The sequence below is a fragment of the Salmo salar genome, chromosome 17 (assembly GCF_965601325.2).
Source record: "Salmo salar chromosome 17, fSalSal1, whole genome shotgun sequence".
Classification (NCBI taxonomy): domain Eukaryota; kingdom Metazoa; phylum Chordata; class Actinopteri; order Salmoniformes; family Salmonidae; genus Salmo; species Salmo salar.
In genome coordinates this window covers 67,647,337-67,669,378 of record NC_138307.1, presented here as the reverse complement: position 1 = coordinate 67,669,378, position 22,042 = coordinate 67,647,337, and the positions used below count along the sequence as shown (strand labels likewise).

Genomic DNA, 22,042 nt, shown 5'->3' with positions numbered 1-22,042 from the left:
AACCATATACTGTAGCTAGCTCAATCAACACACAGTCTACCTACCACAGACCATACTGTAGCTAGCTCAATCAACACACAGTCTACCTACCACAGACCATACTGTAGCTAGCTCAATCAACACACAGTCTACCTACCACAGACCATACTGTAGCTAGCTCAATCAACACACAGTCTACCTACCACAGACCATACTGTAGCTAGCTCAATCAACACACAGTCTACCTACCACAGACCATACTGTAGCTAGCTCAATCAACACAGTCTACCTACCACATATGACAACCATTTGGCTTTCTGAGGACACACATGGAACCTTTAGCTTGATCAGTGATAGCTTTAGATAGTGGTGGTGTTTGATGTGAAATAAATGTCTTATTTGGAGAGAAAAAAGACGTTTTTGTATACAAGCTGAATGCATTAAAAACGTGGCATAATGTATACAGTCATTACACACAAACTAACAGTTTTTGGGGATTAGATAAGACATATGTTAAAAATGGGACACTATAAACCTAAGAAGACACTGATCTTGACTGCAGTAGTCTAACATGTAGAGTCCTGACTAGTGCGAGGGACGAGAGGGCCACCACTTGTTCACCATAGTTGTTATGACAGACGTGGCAATTAGTGTTGATGTTCCAGATACCGTTCCCTTATCACAGAACAACAGAGTCTGAACCTGATATATCAATAGACGCGCATGTGTGTGTGTGTGTGTGTGTGTGTGTGTGTGTGTGTGTGTGTGTGTGTGTGTGTGTGTGTGTGTGGTGCCGTGTGTGTGACCGTGTGTGACAATGTTTGTGTGTGTGTGTGTGTGTGTGTGTGACACCATGTCCGTATATGGGGGGGGGCTCCGTTTTCTCAAGCGCCAGTCAAACATTGTGTTTGAGTAAAAGAGATTGGACCGGGTGCAGCTCAGGACTTCCTTTGTGAGGAGATTAGGACTCAGTGCCAGCACAAGGACTAGATTAATTAGAATGAGAGAGAGAGAGAGGGAGAAATAGAGAGAGAGGGGTCAGGAGAGACAGCAGGAGAACCAGAAAGAGAGGGAGAGGGAGAGAATGAAGGAAAGTGACATGATAAGATGTGGGGAGAGAGAGTGAAATGTCTAGAGCGAGAAATCCAGAGAGATGTAACAGTATAGAGCTCGAGGGAGGGAGGGAGGGAGGGAGGGGAGTGAGAGATAGAGAGATAGAGTGCTCTGTCGTGTTAGTTCATCCCCATGGCAGTGGGTTAGTCTGTATTTTCTCCCTTTCTCTCTCTCTCCTCCAGCTGCACACACATCATACACAACTCTGTGTACCTTTGTTAATCACACCCATTCACCATCTAGGCTACCCCCTCCTCTCCTCCTCTCCTCTGTCCTTACCCACAACCCCTCACTCCTGTATTCTCACTCCTCACTTCCATAAAATGAACACAATAAAAAAAAGGAGCCATTTTTTCAAAAGAACACCCCTTTTATATTTTGGGATTTTAAATTGAGGGGAGAGAGTGCCTGCCAGCCTGAGAGAGTGCCCCCCCCCCCCCACGTACGACAGTAGAATACAAAAGACCTCTCTAAATCAGTCGCTCCGGGAGACCACTCTATCCCACTTCAGAGACAGGGCCAATGAAGCCATCAGCACAGCCAGCCAGCACTACTGTCACTCTCCCCCTTCAATATCTAGGTAGCATCCCAAATGGCTCCCTATTCCCTAAATAGTGCACTACTTTTGACCAGGGTCTCTGTTCAAAAGCAGTGCATTATATAGGGAATAGGGTCTCATTTGCGACGGATCCCTATAGCTCCTGTCCAGACCCTTACAGCCAGCATAAGTGGGGAGAGAAGAGCAGAGGTGGGGGTGGTAGGAGGTCTGATTTAAATATTTGAATGATTTATCTCTGGTGAGGATGGAGACGTAGATGGGCCAAGACTCAGGGGAGGCTAAAGGGCGGCTACACTGGAGCTTGTTAGTGTACTATTAATGCAAGACCCAAACACACACACACACACACACACACACAGTAACGCAGGCACAAAAATATACAGTTGTACAAATACAGTTTTAATATGAATTAACCTGTGGAAAAACAGGTAGTAAAAAAAACACTAGTATGATCCGAGATGAATCCTGTTCAAACTGAGTGATGAGATAAGATGTGGAACAGGGAATACTGAGGAATAGGCAGTATTCCGTCTTCCTCCCTCCCAGTCCGGTCCGTCTCTCAGCAGTGCAGAGCCTGAGAAACTGACGCTTGTTTTCCCATTGAGAAAACAATCCTGGGAAACTGAGGAATTCTCCCTCCCTGCCTCACGCGACGACAGGCTGCACTGAGCTCTGAGGTCAGCACAGACACAAAGTGGTGAAGGAGAAATGAACCATTTGATGTATAGTATTCTAATGAACCATTTGATGTATAGTATTCTAATGAACCATTTGATATATAGTATTCTAATGAACCATTTGATATATAGTATACTAATGAACCATTTGATTTATAGTACACTAATGAACCTTCCACACCAGTTTAGCCAGCCATTCATAACATACTAATGAACATCACTCATCAGCAAATCTGCTATTATTTGTCTTATGAATGAATTAGAGGAAGTTTTGATTGCTGAACTGAAGGAGAAAGCTGTGGTGAGACAGAGAGGCTCGGACTTAGTGTCAGCGTTGATTGCTGTGATGTGGACTGAGCCAGCAGTGTAGTGTGTATTAGACAAGGACCCATATTCACAAAGCATCTCTTGGTTTCTCAAATGATTGCATCGCCTGGTTCACCAACTACTTCTCTGATAGAGTTCAGTGTGTCAAATCGGAGGGCCTGTTGTCCGGACCTCTGGTAGTCTCTATGGGGGTGCCACAGGGTTCAATTCTTGGGCCAATTCTTTTCTCTGTATACATCAATGATGTCGCTCTTGCTGCTGGTGAGTCTCTGATCCACCTCTACGCAGACGACACCATTCTGTATACTTCTGGCCCTTCTTTGGACACTGTGTTAATTAACCTCCAGACGAGCTTCAATGCCATACAACTCTCCTTCCGTGGCCTCCAACTGCTCCTAAATACAAGTAAAACTAAATGCATGCTTGCTATATTGTATTTACTTTTGCCACCATGGCCTTTTTTGCCTTTACCGCCCTTATCTCAGCTCATTTGCTCACATTGTATATAGACTTATTTTCTACTGTATTATTGACTGTATGCTTGTTTTACTCCATGTGTAACTCTGTGTTGTTGTATGTTGTCGAACTGCTTTGCTTTATCTTGGCCAGACTTGTTCTCAACTTGCCTACCTGGTTAAATAAAGGTGAAATAAATAAAATAAATAAAATAAAATCTCAGAGTAGGAGTGCTGATCTAGGATCAGGTCCACACCTGTCAACATTCCCCTTTTGCTACTATTTCTGTCAAGTGTACGCATGCAATTTGATGCACACATTTGATAAATCCAAAGTATACACCACACAGAACACAGAATGCACTGCAACTGCCTCTGTAGCACAATGCCGCAAGGGAAACGCAGCGTTCCATTGGAAATGAATGTACTTCTGGTGTACAAAAATGTCATGCTGCTATCGGTGTGATCGAGGTGTAAGGCTGCAGTGATTAAGTTAAGACTCCAGCCCTAGGTAAACATGCTGACCCTGCCAGACTGGAGAGGGGAGACACTCTGCTATCTAGTTAGTAAACACACACACACACACACACACATATATGGTTACCCACACACACACACACACATATATGAAAGTGTGCTCACAAATGCACACAAACACACAAGTACACGCATCAACCCCAGCGACCGACACCTGCTGTGTTTTGATCTGGGGATGGATTAGCCTTTAGTGTACGTTCCTCTTTATGTCCCCATAAAACAAACAGGGGACATTCATCAATATCTCGTTGCTAAACACTCCACTCCAGCCTTCTGTAAATATCTGGTCCTCCGGCCAGTCTGAATGTCTACAGAGTGTATTATCCTGCACACGGAACACTGATGAATCCCAGTGTGTAAAGAGCAGAGTTGTGGTATAGAGTCACATGACTTGGACTCGAGTCTGACTCCAGTCACAAATTTGATGACTTGAGACTCGACTTGATAGAAAATAAAATAACGTCAGGCTTGACTTAGACTTGGAGCCTCAAGACTCGGGACTCGACTTTGACTTGAGACTGATGACTTGAAATTATTTGGCCAAGTTGTGTAATGTTTTGTCACTCATTTTGTGGCACAGAGTCTACATGGATTACTCTCCATGCATCCAGAGACAGTAGCCACAGCATCTCGCTTGCAAAAGAACAAGGCCAGCTAATTAACCACATAGATAGAGCTGAGGTGGACAGACAGCCTATTGGTAAGGTAATAAAGAGCTTCCCACATTAATGAGTGAAGCTTCCATATGGAACGGCTGATAAACATCTACCTCCACACCATTATCATCCCGATGTGATTTGTTTCCCAGGCTTTGTGCTTGAGTGGGAGAGTACACTGAGTGGACAAAACATTAGGAACAACTTCCTAATATTGAGTTGCACCCCTCCCCTTATGCCCTCAGAACAGACTCAATTCATGGGGGCATGGACTCTACAAGGTGCCCAAAGCGCTCCACAGGGATGCTGGTCCATGTTGACTCCAATGCTTCCTACAGTTGTGTCAAGTTGGTTGGATGTCCTTTGGGTGGTGGACCATTCTTGATACACACAGGAAACTGTTGAGCGTGAAAAACCCAGCAGTGTTGCAGTTCTTGACACAAACCGGTGCGCCTGGCACCTACTATCATACCCCGTTTAAAGGCACTTAAATCTTTCACCCTCTGAATGGCACACATTCACAATCCGTGTATCAACTGTCTCCAGGCTTAAAAATCCTTCTTTAACCCGTCTCCTCCACATCATCGACACTGATTGAAGTGGATTTAACAAGTGACAAGTGACACCCTCACAACAACCATCTATCTATTCTATACCCCTAAAACAACCATCCATCTATCTATTCTACACCCCCCACAACAACCATCTATCTATTCTATACCCCTACAACAACCATCTATCTATTCTATACCCCTACAACAACCATCTATCTATTCTACACCCCTACAACAACCATCCATCTATCTATTCTACACCCCCACAACAACCATCCATCTATCTATTCTACACCCCCACAACAACCATCTATCTATTCTACACCCCCACAACAACCATCTATCTATTCTACACCCCTACAACAACCATCTATCTATTCTATACCCCCACAACAACCATCTATCTATTCTATACCCCTACAACAACCATCTATCTATTCTATACCCCCACAACAACCATCTATCTATTCTATACCCCCACAACAACCATCTATCTATTCTACACCCCTACAACAACCATCTATCTATTCTATACCCCTACAACAACCATCTATCTATTCTATACCCCTACAACAACCATCTATCTATTCTACACCCCCACAACAACCATCTATCTATTCTACACCCCCACAACAACCATCTATCTATTCTACACCCCCACAACAACCATCTATCTATTCTATACCCCTACAACAACCATCTATCTATTCTACACCCCCACAACAACCATCTATCTATTCTACACCCCCACAACAACCATCTATCTATTCTACACCCCCACAACAACCATCTATCTATTCTACACCCCCACAACAACCATCTATCTATTCTACACCCCCACAACAACCATCTATCTATTCTACACCCCCACAACAACCATCTATCTATTCTACACCCCCACAACAACCATCTATCTATTCTACACCCCCACAACAACCATCTATCTATTCTACACCCCCCACAACAACCATCTATCTATTCTACACCCCCACAACAACCATCTATCTATTCTACACCCCCACAACAACCATCTATCTATTCTACACCCCTACAACAACCATCTATCTATTCTACACCCCCACAACAACCATCTATCTATTCTACACCCCCACAACAACCATCTATCTATTCTACACCCCCACAACAACCATCTATCTATTCTACACCCCTACAACAACCATCTATCTATTCTACACCCCCACAACAACCATCTATCTATTCTACACCCCCCACAACAACCATCTATCTATTCTACACCCCCACAACAACCATCTATCTATTCTACACCCCTACAACAACCATCTATCTATTCTACACCCCACAACAACCATCTATCTATTCTACACCCCCACAACAACCATCTATCTATTCTACACCCCTACAACAACCATCTATCTATTCTACACCCCACAACAACCATCTATCTATTCTACACCCCCACAACAACCATCTATCTATTCTACACCCCCACAACAACCATCTATCTATTCTACACCCCTACAACAACCATCTATCTATTCTACACCCCACAACAACCATCTATCTATTCTACACCCCACAACAACCATCTATCTATTCTATACCCCCACAACAACCATCTATCTATTCTACACCCCCACAACAACCATCTATCTATTCTACACCCCACAACAACCATCTATCTATTCTATACCCCCACAACAACCATCTATCTATTCTACACCCCCACAACAACCATCTATCTATTCTACACCCCACAACAACCACCGCTCCAGTCTCCAATAAAACACATAGCAGAGATGCACCTCTTCAATCTATTGAATAAAGAGTTCAGTCCATCCACTACAGTTAAAATGTCATTCATAGCAGAGATGCACCTCTTCAATCCATTGAATAAAGAGTTCAGTCCATCCACTACAGTTAAAATGTCATTCATAGCAGAGATGCACCTCTTCAATCCATTGAATAAAGAGTTCAGTCCATCCACTACAGTTAAAATGTCATTCATAGCAGAGATGCACCTCTTCAATCCATTGAATAAAGAGTTCAGTCCATCCACTACAGTTAAAATGTCATTCAGCTCTACACGCATGCTTCGGCCTCAATGGCAAAAGCCCTTTTAATTCAATAGAATTTTGAAGTTACGTGAGTTAACTAATTGATTTCTCCTTTTGTTCTGCCTTGGTGGACTGGCCCAAACTCAGGTCGCAGGGGTTATATCACCTCTCTCTGAGTTAAACCAATCCTAACAGGATTAGAGAGTGATTATAGACCCTCAGTGTTTTTGGGACGTTGCCCAGAGGGCAGAGGTCAACCTATTATCTGATTAAAGCTCTCTACACTCGACTGGGGTAGGGTAGTGATAGTGTGCGTGGTCGGGGGAATTGTGTGTGTGTGTGTGTTTGGGGGGGGAGGGGGTAAATTTGTATGTATTTGTGTGTGTGTGTGAGTGACATTCCTTATTCCTAGTTGTGAGTTGTGCATAGGCACACACATAAAACACTGGCACAGTGGCAATTTTAAAACTGAAGCAACAGAATATGTATTCCAAACACGAGCACTAAGTCTTAATGCCATGCTGTGGTGCAGTTGGCAAGTACAGAGGCACAGGCTAAGCCCAGTGAATGACCCAGCTTGCTAAAGAACAACCCTGTCGTCTCTTCACCCGGGTTGACAGACAGACTGGACTGTGGCTGTTGGGCGGGAGGCCATTGTTGCCTAGCCTACTGGAAAAGACTTGTCTGGCAAAGCCCTGATCCAGACTGCTTCACTGGCTGTCTGGTCTGCGGTTTGGTGTGTGCATGTGTCCGACACAGTCATCCTATGTGTGGGGGTATCAACTCACACACGCACACACGCAAAACATACACACACACACGCAAACACACACACACAAACACAAACACACACAGCAGAGAGGAGAGGGCAGATGGAGGCCTTTGATTGATGGGGCTGCCACAGAGTCCCACCTACTTCTCAGACATCTATTTTGGCTGGCCATTCAGCAGAATACTGAGAGCCCTTTACACAAAGCCCACATATCGTCAACATTAGCATAGCAACACTAGCATAGTCGCTCACCAGCTAGCATATTAGGTTCCCTGAATGTTCTGGGAATGTATTTTTAGGTTGCAATCCTCTCTGTCTCTGTCTCTCTCGCTCTCTGTCCCTGTCTCTCAATTCAATTCAATTTAAGGGCTTTATTGGCATCTCTCGCTCCGCCTGCCGCTTCTTCTCCATGTTGTATGTTTCTGTACTCTCTCACACTCTTCCTTTCCTTATCATCATCCCCTTACTGTAACTCTGGTGGTGTTTATATATCTAATAACCCACAAGTCAGGAAGTGGCCAGACGTGGGTGTGTCTAAACATCTCACGTCAACAAGACGTGGGCAGAACAATACCCTCTCCAGTCATGCCATAACACTTTCCCACAGTCTGACCCACACTGGTATAAACACTAAGTAGAGAAATCCATAAAGGCACACTGACACAATTATTAATGCATCACAAATGGTACCCTATTTCACATATAGTGCACTTCTTTTAACCAGAGCCCTATTGACCCTGGTCAAAATATTATATTTGAATTATTATAGGGAATAGGGTGCCCTTTGGGGCGCAGCCACTTTCTGAGGGCCAAGAGCACTATGATGGGCTTTAGTCCAGTCTCTCTCTCTGGTTTCCTGGTTTGTGTGAAATGTGAAATTAATTTGTGTGTTGTCGGCCAACTCCGACACATGGTTGTTTGTCTTCTCAAAGGATGGAATGTTAAATGATAAACTGCTCTTGGATGCTAATCAATAGATAGCATAGTGAGGTTGATGTGTGGGGAGAAAGACAGGGGACTGCACATTTGACAGTGTTTTAGGTGTAGGCTGACATTTCAGCTAGTCCTGCAGGAATGAAAATAACAGTCATTCAAATGATATGTACGGTATCGTCTATATATTTAAACCATTAGCCTAACCTATATTAGCCTAACCTATATTAGCCTAACCTATATCAGCCTAACCTAAATACCCTAACCTATATTAGTCTAACCTATATTAGCCTAACCTATATTAGCCTAACCTATATCAGCCTAACCTATATTAGCCTAACCTATATTAGTCTAACCTATATTAGCCTAACCTATATTAGCCTAACCTATATTAGTCTAACCTATATTAGCCTAACCTATATTAGCCTAACCTATATTAGCCTAATCTATATTTGTGTACATCTGTCCCATGCAGTAGACTGAAAATAGCCATCCAGCTTCTGCATTGTCCCACTCGACTGTATATCCAAGCAGCTTCTTGAATGGGTGGGCTAACTAGCTAACTAGCTAACTTAATAAGAAGATCCCAGCTGGGCTAATTAAAATACAGTAAATCAGCTTTGTGGAGGAACAACTACCCGTTTACCTTTCTCAGGCATAAACTTTATTAAGACATTTTTGTTTAGGGGAAAGTGTAAATGATCTCATGTAGTCTGTTTAAGTGCCGTCACTGCTCTGAGAAGCTTTCTCACCATCCAGAATATTTACAGATGCACTTATTGACTGTTTATCAAGGAACTATGTGACTGTTTATCAAGGTAGCTTTCCCACCATTCTAAAAATATATACTAGGCCATGTAAGCATTGGACAGGCAGGCAGGCAGACAGACAGACAGACAGACAGACAGACAGACAGACAGACAGACAGACAGACAGACAGACAGACAGACAGACAGACAGACAGACAGACAGACAGACAGACAGACAGACAGACAGACAGACAGACAGACAGACAGGATTTGTAGGCTTCTATGGTATTAGAATGGAAACCACAGGCAGTCTCTCAGCGACCTCAGGTAACCCTGAGAGAGACAGAGACAGACAGAGACAGACAGAGACAGACAGACAGAGACAGACAGGATTTGCAGGCTTCTATGGTATTAGAATGGAAACCACAGGCAGTCTCTCAACAACCTCCGATAACCCTGCCTGTCTCCCCTCCCATCAACAGCACAGCATCCATCATTCAAACTAGAGGAGAGAGTCTCATACAGAGAGCTAGAGTGGTGATGGTTAGGGTCCAACGGGCTTTTCATCAGACAGCTGACATTTCTACCGGCCTTTGGATTTTGGAGGACTAACGAGTCAAAAGACTTGACTCGGAGTTCTGAGATGTCTTAAACTGACACACATGCAGGCACGTATACACAGAAACACACACACACACACACACACACACACACACAACTCCTTCTGTGTCACAGGACACTGTGTACCACTCTGTGTGTATCTCACATCCTCCAGATGGTTCACATCTTCGTCATAGCCATGATATCAATAACGTTAATGATGTGTATGATCAAAAGACTCCACAACACATTATTCACCTGCATTAGTGCTGGACGCAGTGGTGATTAACATTCATTATCCCTCTCTGTCCACGTCCCTCCCCACTACTACCACCCATTAATGAGAAGGGAGTTACAAGGGCATTAAAGCTGCCATCTCCTCCAACAACCAATCAGGATGGCTGTTTGCTTCAAAGGGAGCACTGCTGGAGGAAGGAGCCAGGAAGTGGATGTCTCCTCTTTGTCAGAGGGGGCTCCTATCATGTCCCGTAAAACATGTTTCCTGATTAGCAGCAAGGCCACAACACAGCCAGGGCCAAGGACTCTGCACAGCCGCCAGGGCCAAGGCCACAGGGCACAGGGCCCGCCAGGGCCAAGGCCACAGGGCACCAGGGCCCAGGGGGCCAAGGACTCTGCACAGGGCACCTGCCAGGGCCACAGCACAGCCAGGGCCAAGGACTCTGCACAGGGCACCTGCCAGGGCAGGTAGCCTAGCAGTTATAGCGTTGGGCCCGAGCCGACAAGGTGGAAATCTGTCGATATGCCCTTGAGAAAGGTACTTAACCCTAATTTGCTCCAGGGGCGCCGTACTACTATCCGGTGTATGTGACCATTAAACAGTACAGTGCATGAAACTATAATACAGTCTTTGAATATTCTTTCACTTTTCAAATGACAATTGGACATGAACAAAATGTTTCTACCTCTCAAGATGCTTGTAGACGTAGAGTGTTGAAGTGGTCCTAAAATAGACTTAGGAAGTTATCATTTGGGAGTGTCATGTTAAAGTAATGAGTAGCTAATTGCCTTGCTACAGGCCTAACAAAAGCAGTGTAGAGTGGCTGTTTTGTGACTTTCCCAATGTTACATTTTAGGTAGGAGGTATGATCTGGTGGAGACAATCAGTGAGAGTGAGGGTCCATCATCTATATTTCAGCAGATCAATCCCGCTGCCATTATCTTCACCACAGAGCCTGATTGATCAGCTACGTTAGCGAGATGCATCCAACCAAACGGGACCAGATGATAGGCTACTGCCATGTCCTCCATGCCACCTCAGCTAAAAAGGGGCCGGGACCCTCCCGCTTGTCCGCTCGGTGACTGATGATGTCTATAAACAGTCCTGAGGAGTCCTCAGCCACACAAAGAAGAGGGGACAGGAAATCAATAGCTAATAAAGCAATGCCCCTGGGATGTGTTCTCTAAAGGCAAAACCAGATAGGATAGAATACACAGTGAAATACAGCACTGGGATGAAGGACTCGGGAGCAGAACTTCACACCCTATAAAACCCTGGATTAATTAGATTGTTCGATCTGCAGTTGCTATATTCATTTTTGGTCGTATAAATTAATGGTGTACCCATTGATTCTTTTAAATGCCTCAAGAGCTTAGTTTAACTGTCATAGCCCATCAGAACCCAAAATATAAGCTTGCTTAACGCCAACGTTTGTTTACGTTTACTTTGATTACAAACACTAAAGCCTCAAAACATGGTTCAAACTATAATGTTGATATCATACAGTTGAAGTCATAAATTTACATACACTTAGGTTGGAGTCATTAAAACTAGTTTTTCAACCACTCCACAAATTTCTTGTTAACAAACTATAGTTTTGGCAAGTCTGTTAGGACATCTACTTTGTGCATGACACAAATAATTCTCCCAACAATTGTTTACTGACAGATTATTTCATTTATAATTCACTGTATCACAATTCCAGTGGGTCAGAAGTTTACATACACTAAGTTGGCTGCGCCTTTAAACAGCTTGGAAAATTCCAGAAAATGATGTCATGGCTTTAGAAGCTTCTGATAGGCTAATTGATATAATTTGAGTCAGTTGGAGGTGTACCTGTGGACGTATTTCAAGGCCTACCTTCAAACTCACTACCTCTTTGCTTGACATCATGGGAAAATCCAAAGAAATCAGCCAAGACCTCAGAAAAAAAAATGGTGGACCTCCACAAGTCTAGTTCATCCTTGGGAGCAATTTCCAAACACCTGACGGTACCACTTTCATCTGTACAAACAATAGTACGCAAGTATAAACACCATGGGACCACGCAGCCATCATACCGCTCAGGAAGGAGACGCGTTCTGTCTCCTAGAGATGAACGTACTTTGGTGCGAAAAGTACAAATCAATCCCAGAACAGCAGCAAAGGACCTTGTGAAGATGCTGGAGGAAACAGGTACAAAAGTATCTATATCCACAGTAAAACAAGTCCTATATCGACATAACCTGAAAGGCCGCTCAGCAAGGAAGAAGCCACTGCTCCAAAACCGTCATAAAAAGGCCAGACTACGGTTTGCAACTGCACATGGAGAAATGTCCTCTGGTCTGATGAAACAAAAATAGAACTGTTTGGCCATAATGACCATCGTTATGTTTGGAGGAAAAACGGGGAGGCTTGCAAGCTGAAGAATACCATCCCAACGGTGAAGCATGGGGGTGGCAGCATCATGTTGTGGGGGTGCTTTGCTGCAGGAGGGACTGGTGCACTTCACAAAAAAGATGGCATCATGAGGTGGAAAATTACGTGGATATATTGAAGCAACATCTCAAGACATCAGTCAGGAAGTTAAAGCTTGGTCGCAAATGGGTCTTCCAAATGGACAATGACCCCAAGCATACTTCCAAAGTTGTGGCAAAATGGCTTAAGGACAACAAAGTCAAGGTATTGGAGTGGCCATCACAAAGCCCTGACCTCAATCCTATAGAAAATTTGTGGGCAGAACTGAAAAAGCGTGTGCGAGCAAGGAGGCCTACAAACCTGACTCAGCTCCAAACGTTTGACCCAAGTTAAAAAATGTAAAGGCAATCCTACCAAATACTAATTGATTGTACGTAAACTTCTTACCCACTGGGAATGTGATGAAAGAAATATAAGCTGAAATAAATCATTCTCTCTACTATTATTCTGACATTTAACATTCTTAAAATAAATTGGTGATCCTAACTGACCTAAGACAGGGAATTTTTACAAGGATTAAATGTCAGGAATTGTGAAAAACTGAGTTTAAATATATTTGGCTAAGGTGTATGTAAACTTCCGACTTCAACTGTATATGGTCAGTCCTTGCATCCATAGCTCTGTCTCCTTCCATGTGCGCCGTTAGAAATTGCAGCTGTCCCATGAAAAGCCCGTTGGACCCTAACCATCACCACTCTAGCTCTCTGTATAATACTCTCTCCTCTAGTTTGAATGATGGATGCTGTGCTGTTGATGGGAGGGGAGACAGGCAGGGTTATCGGAGGTTGCTGAGAGACTGCCTGTGGTTTCCATTCTAATAGCATAGAAGCCTGCAAATCCTGTCTGTCTGTCTGTCCTCTGTCTGTCTGTCTGTCTCTCTCGCTGTCTAGTGCTGTCTAGTGCTGTCTAGTGCTGTCCAGTGCTTTCCTCTGCTTACATGGCCTAGTATATTTTTAGAACGGTGGGAAAGCTACCTTGATAAACACTCACATAGTTCCTTGATAAACAGTCAATAAGTGCATCTGTAAATATTCTGGATGGTGAGAAAGCTTCTCAGAGCAGTGACGGCACTTAAACAGACTACATGACATCATTTGCACTTTCCCCTAAACAAAAATGTCTTAATAAAGTTTATGCCTGAGAAAGGTAAACGGGTAGTTGTTCCTCCACAAAGCTGATTTACTGTATTTTAATTAGCCCAGCTAGGCTCTTCTTATTATTGGTTCAAACTATAATTGTTATTTCAAATATGGTCAGTCCTTGCGTCCATAGCTCTATGAATTTGAGAGTGGTTATATCTCTCCAGCCCCATCCCTCAGCTTTTTACCAAAACAGGCTGAATGCTTTGTTATTGTTTCAACTGCTGATTGTCCCTTTAAAAAAGACGGTGTCAGGGCGCATATTCCTAAAGCATATCAAATTAGGATTGGTGATCTAGGATCAGGTGTCCCTGTCCATGTCATCCTATTCATCATTATCTAATAGGCAAACCTGATCCTAGATCAGAACTCCTACTTTGAGACGACAGGCCCTGACCTAATATAATATGGGATATTTTATCTTAACCAAACTCCTCCTCTCTCCTCCACATCAAAAACTCAAGGAACAACTGTCAGTGCGGATATCCATTGTTAAGTGTTTCCTCAAGTGTAAGGAGTGTTAAAACATAGTGTAACACTCCACGAGGCATATTACACTTGAAAAAGTCATAAGTAAAATATCCTGATGTCTGAATGAGAGCCTACTCTCACTCTGCACCCCTCTAACACCCCTAGACAGCCTAACAGTAACTGATCATAAAAGCACTAGGGTACTCAACAACGAGTGCTGTAACCCCCCACTTGCCTCTAGAGAAGTGCACTTAATAACATGTGTATGTGGAGCTACTTAAGAGGACTCACCCTATAAATATCAGGGCCTCTGTATTAGACCTGTCATACATGTTGAGAGAAACGTCTAAATGGGCAGTTTGCTGTGAGTTTTATGGGGTTTCTGGAATACTTGGCTCCACTCAAATCCAGATCAAATTGAATTTAAATGGCCACCCATCGGGGCTCCGCGGTCTCCTGCCAACTTTAGCACCATAGATCCAACCCAGAACCCACCCATGGAATCCAACCACCAAAACAACCTCAATACAAGCTCTTGTTCACTATTATGCTCCGGGGGGAAGTTACCCCTACTGTAGGTATAGATCTAGGATGAGCTTCCCCTCCCCCAATCCAACCTTAACCACCAGCAGGAAAAATGCTAAAAAGATCAGCGTCTAGGGGCAACTTCACCCTACTAGGAGTAGTACCCCCACTATTACATGGAGGGAATAATTCACACACAGAACAATGAGGAGGAATCTGAAGTGTTTTGATCCAATTAAGCATCTCAGTGTGGCTCTCATATAGTCTGGACAGTTATTTACAGTATGTGCTTCTGGCTGGCTAATTAGGATGGTTTCCTGTAATAAACGAGAGGCTTGATTAAAAACTGACACTGCAGATTCCCCATCCACGGGCTCAGCGTATAAATTACTGTCAGGATACCTCATCCTATTGCTGCTTCTCCTGCTATTGTCACATCTACTGGGAAAGTTTCCACCATTTTCATGATGACACTAATATTCTACTGCTAGATACCCAGCACTATGACTACCAGTACTCTAGCTAGTCACTATCAACTACTTTTACATTTAACTACTATCTAGCACAACCAGCTACTGCTACTACTACCACAACTACCACAACTACTACTGCTACTACCGCAGCAACCACTACTACTACTACCACAGCAACTACTACTACTACTACTACCACCACCACAACTACTGCTACTACCACAGCAACTACTACCACCAAAACTACTACTACTACCACCACAACTACTGCTACTACCACAGCAACTACTACTACTGCTGCTACACAACTACTGCTACTACTACCACAACAACAACTACTACCACAACAACTACCACTACTACTACTACTACTACCACAACAACTACTACTACTACTACCACAACAACTACTACTACCACAACAACTACTACCACAACAACTACCACAACTACTACTACAACCACTACTACTACTAATACCAGCGACTACTGCTACCACAACTACTGCTACCACAACTACTAATACTACTACTACTACTACCACAACAACTACTACTACTACCACCACAACAACTACTACTACCACAACAACAACTACTACTACCACAACAACTACTACTACTACTACTACTACTACTACTACTACTACTACTAATACCAGCGACTACTGCTACCACAACTACCACAACTACTAATACTACTACTACCACAACAACTACTACTACCAATACTACTACTACTACTACCAATACCAGCGACTACTGCTACCACAACTACTGCTACCACAACTACTAATACTACTACTACCACAACAACTACTACTACCAATACTACTACTACTACTAATATCACTACTACTATCAGAACTTCTACTACCAATACTACTACCACTACTATCACCAATACTACCACAACTACTATCACCAGTACTATCAACACTCCTACCAATACTACTACCACTACTATTTCTTCAACCACCATAATACAGTAGTGCTGTAGTAGTTCTCTCTGGCTCCAGGTGCCAGCCCTCCTCCTCCTCCTGCCCCTCCTCCTACTCCTCCTCTCTCCCTCCTCCTCCTCCTCCTCCTCCTCCTCCTCTCCTTCCTCCTCCTCCTCCTCTCCCTCCCTCCTACTCCTCCTCCTCTCCCTCCTACTCCTCCTCCTCTCCCTCCTACTCCTCCTCCCCCTCCTACTCTCCCTCCTCCTCCTACTCTCCCTCCTACTCCTCCTCCCCCTCCTACTCTCCCTCCTCCTCCTACTCTCCCTCCTCCTCCTACTCTCCCTCCTACTCCTCCTCCTACTCTCCCTCCTCCTCCTACTCTCCCTCCTCCTCCTCTCTCCCTCCTCCCCACCATCCATCCATCCCGTTGGCCCACTTATGGAAAGCTGGTGGCACAGTGACCTATAAAACTGGCACCTGCAGTAACAACATTATGGAAAACCCCCTTTGAATCAGTCTGGAGGCTTTGAAGTATTGGGGCCAACTAACTGAAACTAACTGAGACAGTGGCTGAGAGAAATAGCTCAGAGTAACCACCAGACTGTGTGTCTTCATCCCTATATTGTGTCTGTCCAGTGTCCAGCAATGACCAATGGTTACAAACCAGACAAGACACAAACACACAAGTGCGTACACACACAAGCAGACTTACACACAGGCAGACACACAGCGAGCCAGCACACCCACACACACACACACACAAAACAAACACACACGGCACACACACACACACACTCCACACACACAGCACAAAATAAACCCTGCGAGTCAGGAGCAGGGGAAATGGAGAGAGGGCAGCTTGATTCAATTCATCATTTTCTGAAGTGCTTCCATGACAACAGTGTTCCCCCTCTTTTCTCCTCTCCTGGGCACGAGAGGCCCCTGCACAGAGTGGAATAGAGTGGAATCACCACTTGGCAGTCTCTTCCCTGGACCCAGCTGTGTCCACTGTCCTTTGCCAAGGGATCACATCCCGTTTCCCTCGCTGCACGGACAGCCTACGCTACATCATGATCTGAAACGGTTTGAATTAGTCAAACGGTAATGTAACACACCTGACTTCCATTTGTTCCACTATAAAGTAACACATTGTACACATTGTGAGACATGAAGGCATGGTACGGTAACATGCCATTTCCTCACCAAGATGAGGGGATTAATGGAGAGCGGTCCATATTTAATATACAGATTTACGATATCTGGCCAATCTTTTGAGAGAAGTCTTCTAGGTCTAGGTCTGTGTCGGAGGGTTGAGACGGGGAAAACTGTCATTTCTGATGACAAATGGAGCCCTCGATGGAGGATCTGTGTGTTGTGGGCTAAGCCGGGGGAACAGCTAGAGAACAAAGGAGTGTTTTGTCTCAACCTCTCAAAGAGTCGCTTTTTGTTCTACCGCAATTGATGTGTAATCAGAAATCAAATTAAAACACTGATATTTCAAGAGAGGAGGAAGATGTATTTTTAGATAGAGTGAATCAGATTGGCTCCAAAAATCCCCTGATTCAATCCATGTCAACCAGTCGTTATCAACAACAGTAACACAACTGTTGAGATAGAGTGCTGTACACTATGGTCAGACACACTCATACCACGTTTAATTCCCAAGCAGGCTGCGGTAATCGACCATACAACCCTGTATCAAATCCTCTGTGTTTGCTGTGACCACTTCTAACATTCCAACATTAGCGGTATCGCGGCGACCATGGCAGGGCCTCAGTCGAGCCACGACCCCAAACCAAACTTTCTTGTTCTCATACACAGGCTGTGTCAGAAAACCTAACTAGCCGTCAAATCCTTGTTTCCTCCATCCTTGTTTCCTCCATTCCTCTCAAAGCTCACTGGAGGAGAGGATCAAAGGTCCCGCTCTCGAACCTTCGCCTCCAATGAGCTTTGAGAGGAATGAGGAAACCAGGATGGAGGAACAAAGGATTTGACGGCTAGTAATGTTTTCAGACACAGTTCTAAACACAGCACGTGGTCGCCCCGACAACATAAATTACGCCACCAAACCACGTCCAAGCGCAATTGATTAAAGAGTCTGAGACTAATAAATGATTACGGCGTCAGAACTCAGCGTAATGGGTGTTGAATCTATATCCCCACAGGGGGGGGTTTAATATTAACCGAGTTTGTCAAACTATCAACGGGTGTTCCAAAAATATAGGCCCGCTTTAAACGCTCTGGGAATTTAGCATTATAAAACCATAAAACACATCATATAGAGTTGTAAAACTGTACAATACTCCCTCTGAAACAGGCCAAGGGGCAACTAGACATTACATAATACAGTAATCAGAGAAGTCATTGTTGTGTATTTATGAAGGACTTTGTTACAAATGACAGTTTGTTTTACAAGTGGGCCTAGGTATTATTTGGTTAAGACATATGATTCACAGTTTTGTCAAGGCACCGTGAAAAAAACCCACAGCTAGGTCTACTAACAGCACCACTGATAGAGAAGCATCAGAGAAGAATTGGACACTTCACAGAAACAGATGAACCTGTTCTGTGCTCGACTCCCCTGTGAGCCCACCACGGTATGATCAATGTTATTGACCAGAAACAACATGAAGCCTCCATAAAGCCTTCTGACAAAGGCAGAGACTGGGAGAGAAAGTGGGGAAAGGTAATGTCAATACAGGAAAACCACCAACCCCTTCCTCTCTCTGAATGGAGATGGCAGGGATGTCACGTGGCTGTTCTGTCTTTCCCGCAGATAACACGGTCAATAAGTGCTGTTGATGCAGAAAAAACAGGAGAGGAGACTGAGTGTAGATTAAATCGTCTGGGCTCAGTCGGCTGCTCCCCCAGGTAACGGATGTACTCTGGGTTTCCACGGTGATGAGTAGTGAGCCAGCATGGGAGAAAGCATCTTTGCTGATTGGGTTGAAACGCAGCCTCGCCTGCTTGGTGTGTTGAGTTCGTGCCGTCTCGTGCCAAAACCGATCTGCCATAACTAACTGGGTCTGTTTTTATCAAAAAGGAAGAGACGCATCGTAATCTGGCATCTGCTTTGTATAAAACAGTGTTTCCCCTAATATTGTCTTTATTGGCAGGTTAAAAAAGCCACCAAATCAACATTTACGGCTTCACACTCCAACATAACACTAAATTGAACCCAAAAGCGTCCTATTTCTTTTAAAGCAAGGGACAACAGAGCTGGTATTCAAGCTGTACATTTTCTTATCAAAAAGCAGACACACAGAACAACCCTCTGAATACCAACTGCCTGCGTTCTTATCAAACAGTAGAAATGCATAATTCAGGGACATACCTCGTCCACTGCGTTCATCCCACCATGAATATCAAAAAGAGGTGAAACGAGTTACATCCCCAGTAGCCCGGGAGAGATAACAACGTCGTTGCCCGTTTATCTGACTGAGACAATCTGAGGGAAACCACCCCATTATCCAATTCAGAGTCATTCTATTTATCAGAGAAATCAGGTTCACCGTGACTGTCACGGCAACCACAGTGTGTATCACGGCAACTACGTGTGTTTATTTCTAAATCAGATCCCCTTATCTTGACCATCCCCAGGTAGCTTAGCGGTTAAAGCATCCCTCCAATCAGGGCTAGTGATCAGTGAATCACTAGGGCTAACCCAGGGGAAAGTGGTGGTTGATGCCACTGAACACATGATGAGTGCAGTATTGAGCAGCGCTTAAAGGGAAAGTTATGTTAGTCTGTTGAAGATCAGTTAACTGCATACTGAGCAGGTTTCCCCATTGTAGCAGAATGCATTCTCTAAATAATAGGGTTTGATGATGGCATCAGCCGAAAAGCACAGATATGATTTTGGAGGAGGACATTACAGTTGTCAATGGTGCAGGTGCAATGCTCCCTCAAAGAAAATTCCGCACTGAGCAAATTTCACGTCTACTGAGCGCAAACTTGAACATGGTGAAAATTCTGTGCAACTTCCGGTGAGCGTTTAGTGTGACCACTGAGGCTGAACTTGCTTTAAGTTACAGTTTTAACAGTGGCCAAGTAGGCTACTGTGGCTATTTGATCATAATGTAGGCCTACCAGAGTAGCCTACCATCCAAAACAATGGAGAAAAATGCATCCCATAACATTTTAACATGGAAATAGCTGTTCTATCATTCAGCCTACAGTAGCAACAAATGTGTGGTGTTTAATGTGGGTCTACATTTGTTTTTAAAACATGCAGGGCTTGAAGGAGGTGAATGAAAATGTTGTGTTTGATGCAAGAAACCACTTAACAAAATAAAATGTATTATTATTCCCATACCATTATTACAGAGAATCAGACAAATGATGCTACCCTCTGCATATTGGCTACTTAGCTAATTCAAGACCGTCTCAAAATTCAAACACTGCCTCTTTAAGACATAAAAAAGCTATTTACTTGACTAGCTTTACAACAATGTTTATAAATGCACACGTGTTGTTCCCTTGTACAAAGCAACCACTCCCCCATTGTAGACTAGAAATAACTGGGCTAGTAACTCACTAACTAGCAAAGAATATGACCCCTACAACTCATCCAGAACGCCGCAGCCCGTCTGGTGTTCAACCTTCTGAAGTTCTCTCACGTCACCCCGCTCCTCCGCACACTCTACTGGCTTCCAGTTGAAGCTCGCATCTGCTACAAGACCATGGTGCTTGCCTACGGAGCTGTGAGGGGAACGGCACCTCCGTACCTTCAGGCTCTGATCAGTCCCTACACCCAAACAAGGGCACTGCGTTCATCCACCTCTGGCCTGCTCGCCTCCCTACCTCTGAGGAAGAACAGTTCCCGCTCAGCCCAGTCAAAAAACTGTTCGCTGCTCTGGCACCCCAATGGGGGAACAAGCTCCCTCACGACGCCAGGACAGCGGAGTCAATCACCACCTTCCGGAGACACCTGAAACCCCACCTCTTTAAGGAATACCTGGGATAGGATAAAGTAATCCTTCTAACCCCCCCCTTAAAAGATTTAGATGCACTTGTTCCACTGGATATCATAAGGTGAATGCACCAATTTGTAAGTCGCTCTGGATAAGAGCGTCTGCTAAATGATGTAAATGTAAAAATGTAAATGTAAATATGAACAAATGTGCACAGCTGGACACATGCAGCTCTCTGGAAGCTTAGAGGGAACGATGGGCAGGTGACACAATGCAGGCAAACCTCCTCACATCAAACAAAGAACGATGAATTCTAACGGTGGATCCCTGTTCTGGTGTTGGTGACGTTAACCTCCCTTCATCATCTATAATCACTGTCCCCTCCCTTCATAAAATAACCACTGTCATCGCTCCCCAAATAGCACCCAGAATCTCACAACAGACAGCTTTATTTCGGCTTTATGACCCTCTTTACTTGACCTATCTGTGTGATCTAGTGTGTGGTGTCAGCTGTGGCCCTCCGGCCCCTACCACAGTTACCAGGGGCTTATCTGGAGGAAACAGGAACAGGGAGAAAGACTATCCCCTCCCTAAAGGTGGGGTAACACATTGTAAATCACTTCTAATAGGGGGGTGAAATATAAGCTGGTATGGCTACTACCCATTCAAAATCCCGTAGGGCTGAACAGGGTTTGGGAAACACAATGGAGAGAATGCTTGATCATGAATGACTGTTTTCTGGGGTTTGTTGGCTGGTGTATTTCATCTGTGGTTACTAACCATGCTGGTCTTGGGTTACTTTAGTATATTTGCCCAGTCGAACTGAGATTAAATTAGTACTTCCAAATCCCTACAATAATGAAGGGTGCATGCATGGGACCCCTTTTCTATCTGAGCCTGTGATATCAATATACTGAACCTGGGCAAGATGGGATCATA

At 44.2% G+C, this 22,042-nt stretch overlaps 1 protein-coding gene across 1 annotated transcript in view; it reads right to left on the bottom strand.

The window, feature by feature from the left end:
* The window catches only part of LOC106576554 (protein O-mannosyl-transferase TMTC2), a 90,352-nt gene that overhangs the window by 52,330 nt on the left and 15,980 nt on the right, over positions 1-22,042 (bottom strand). The gene's annotated exons all lie outside the window — the stretch shown is intronic.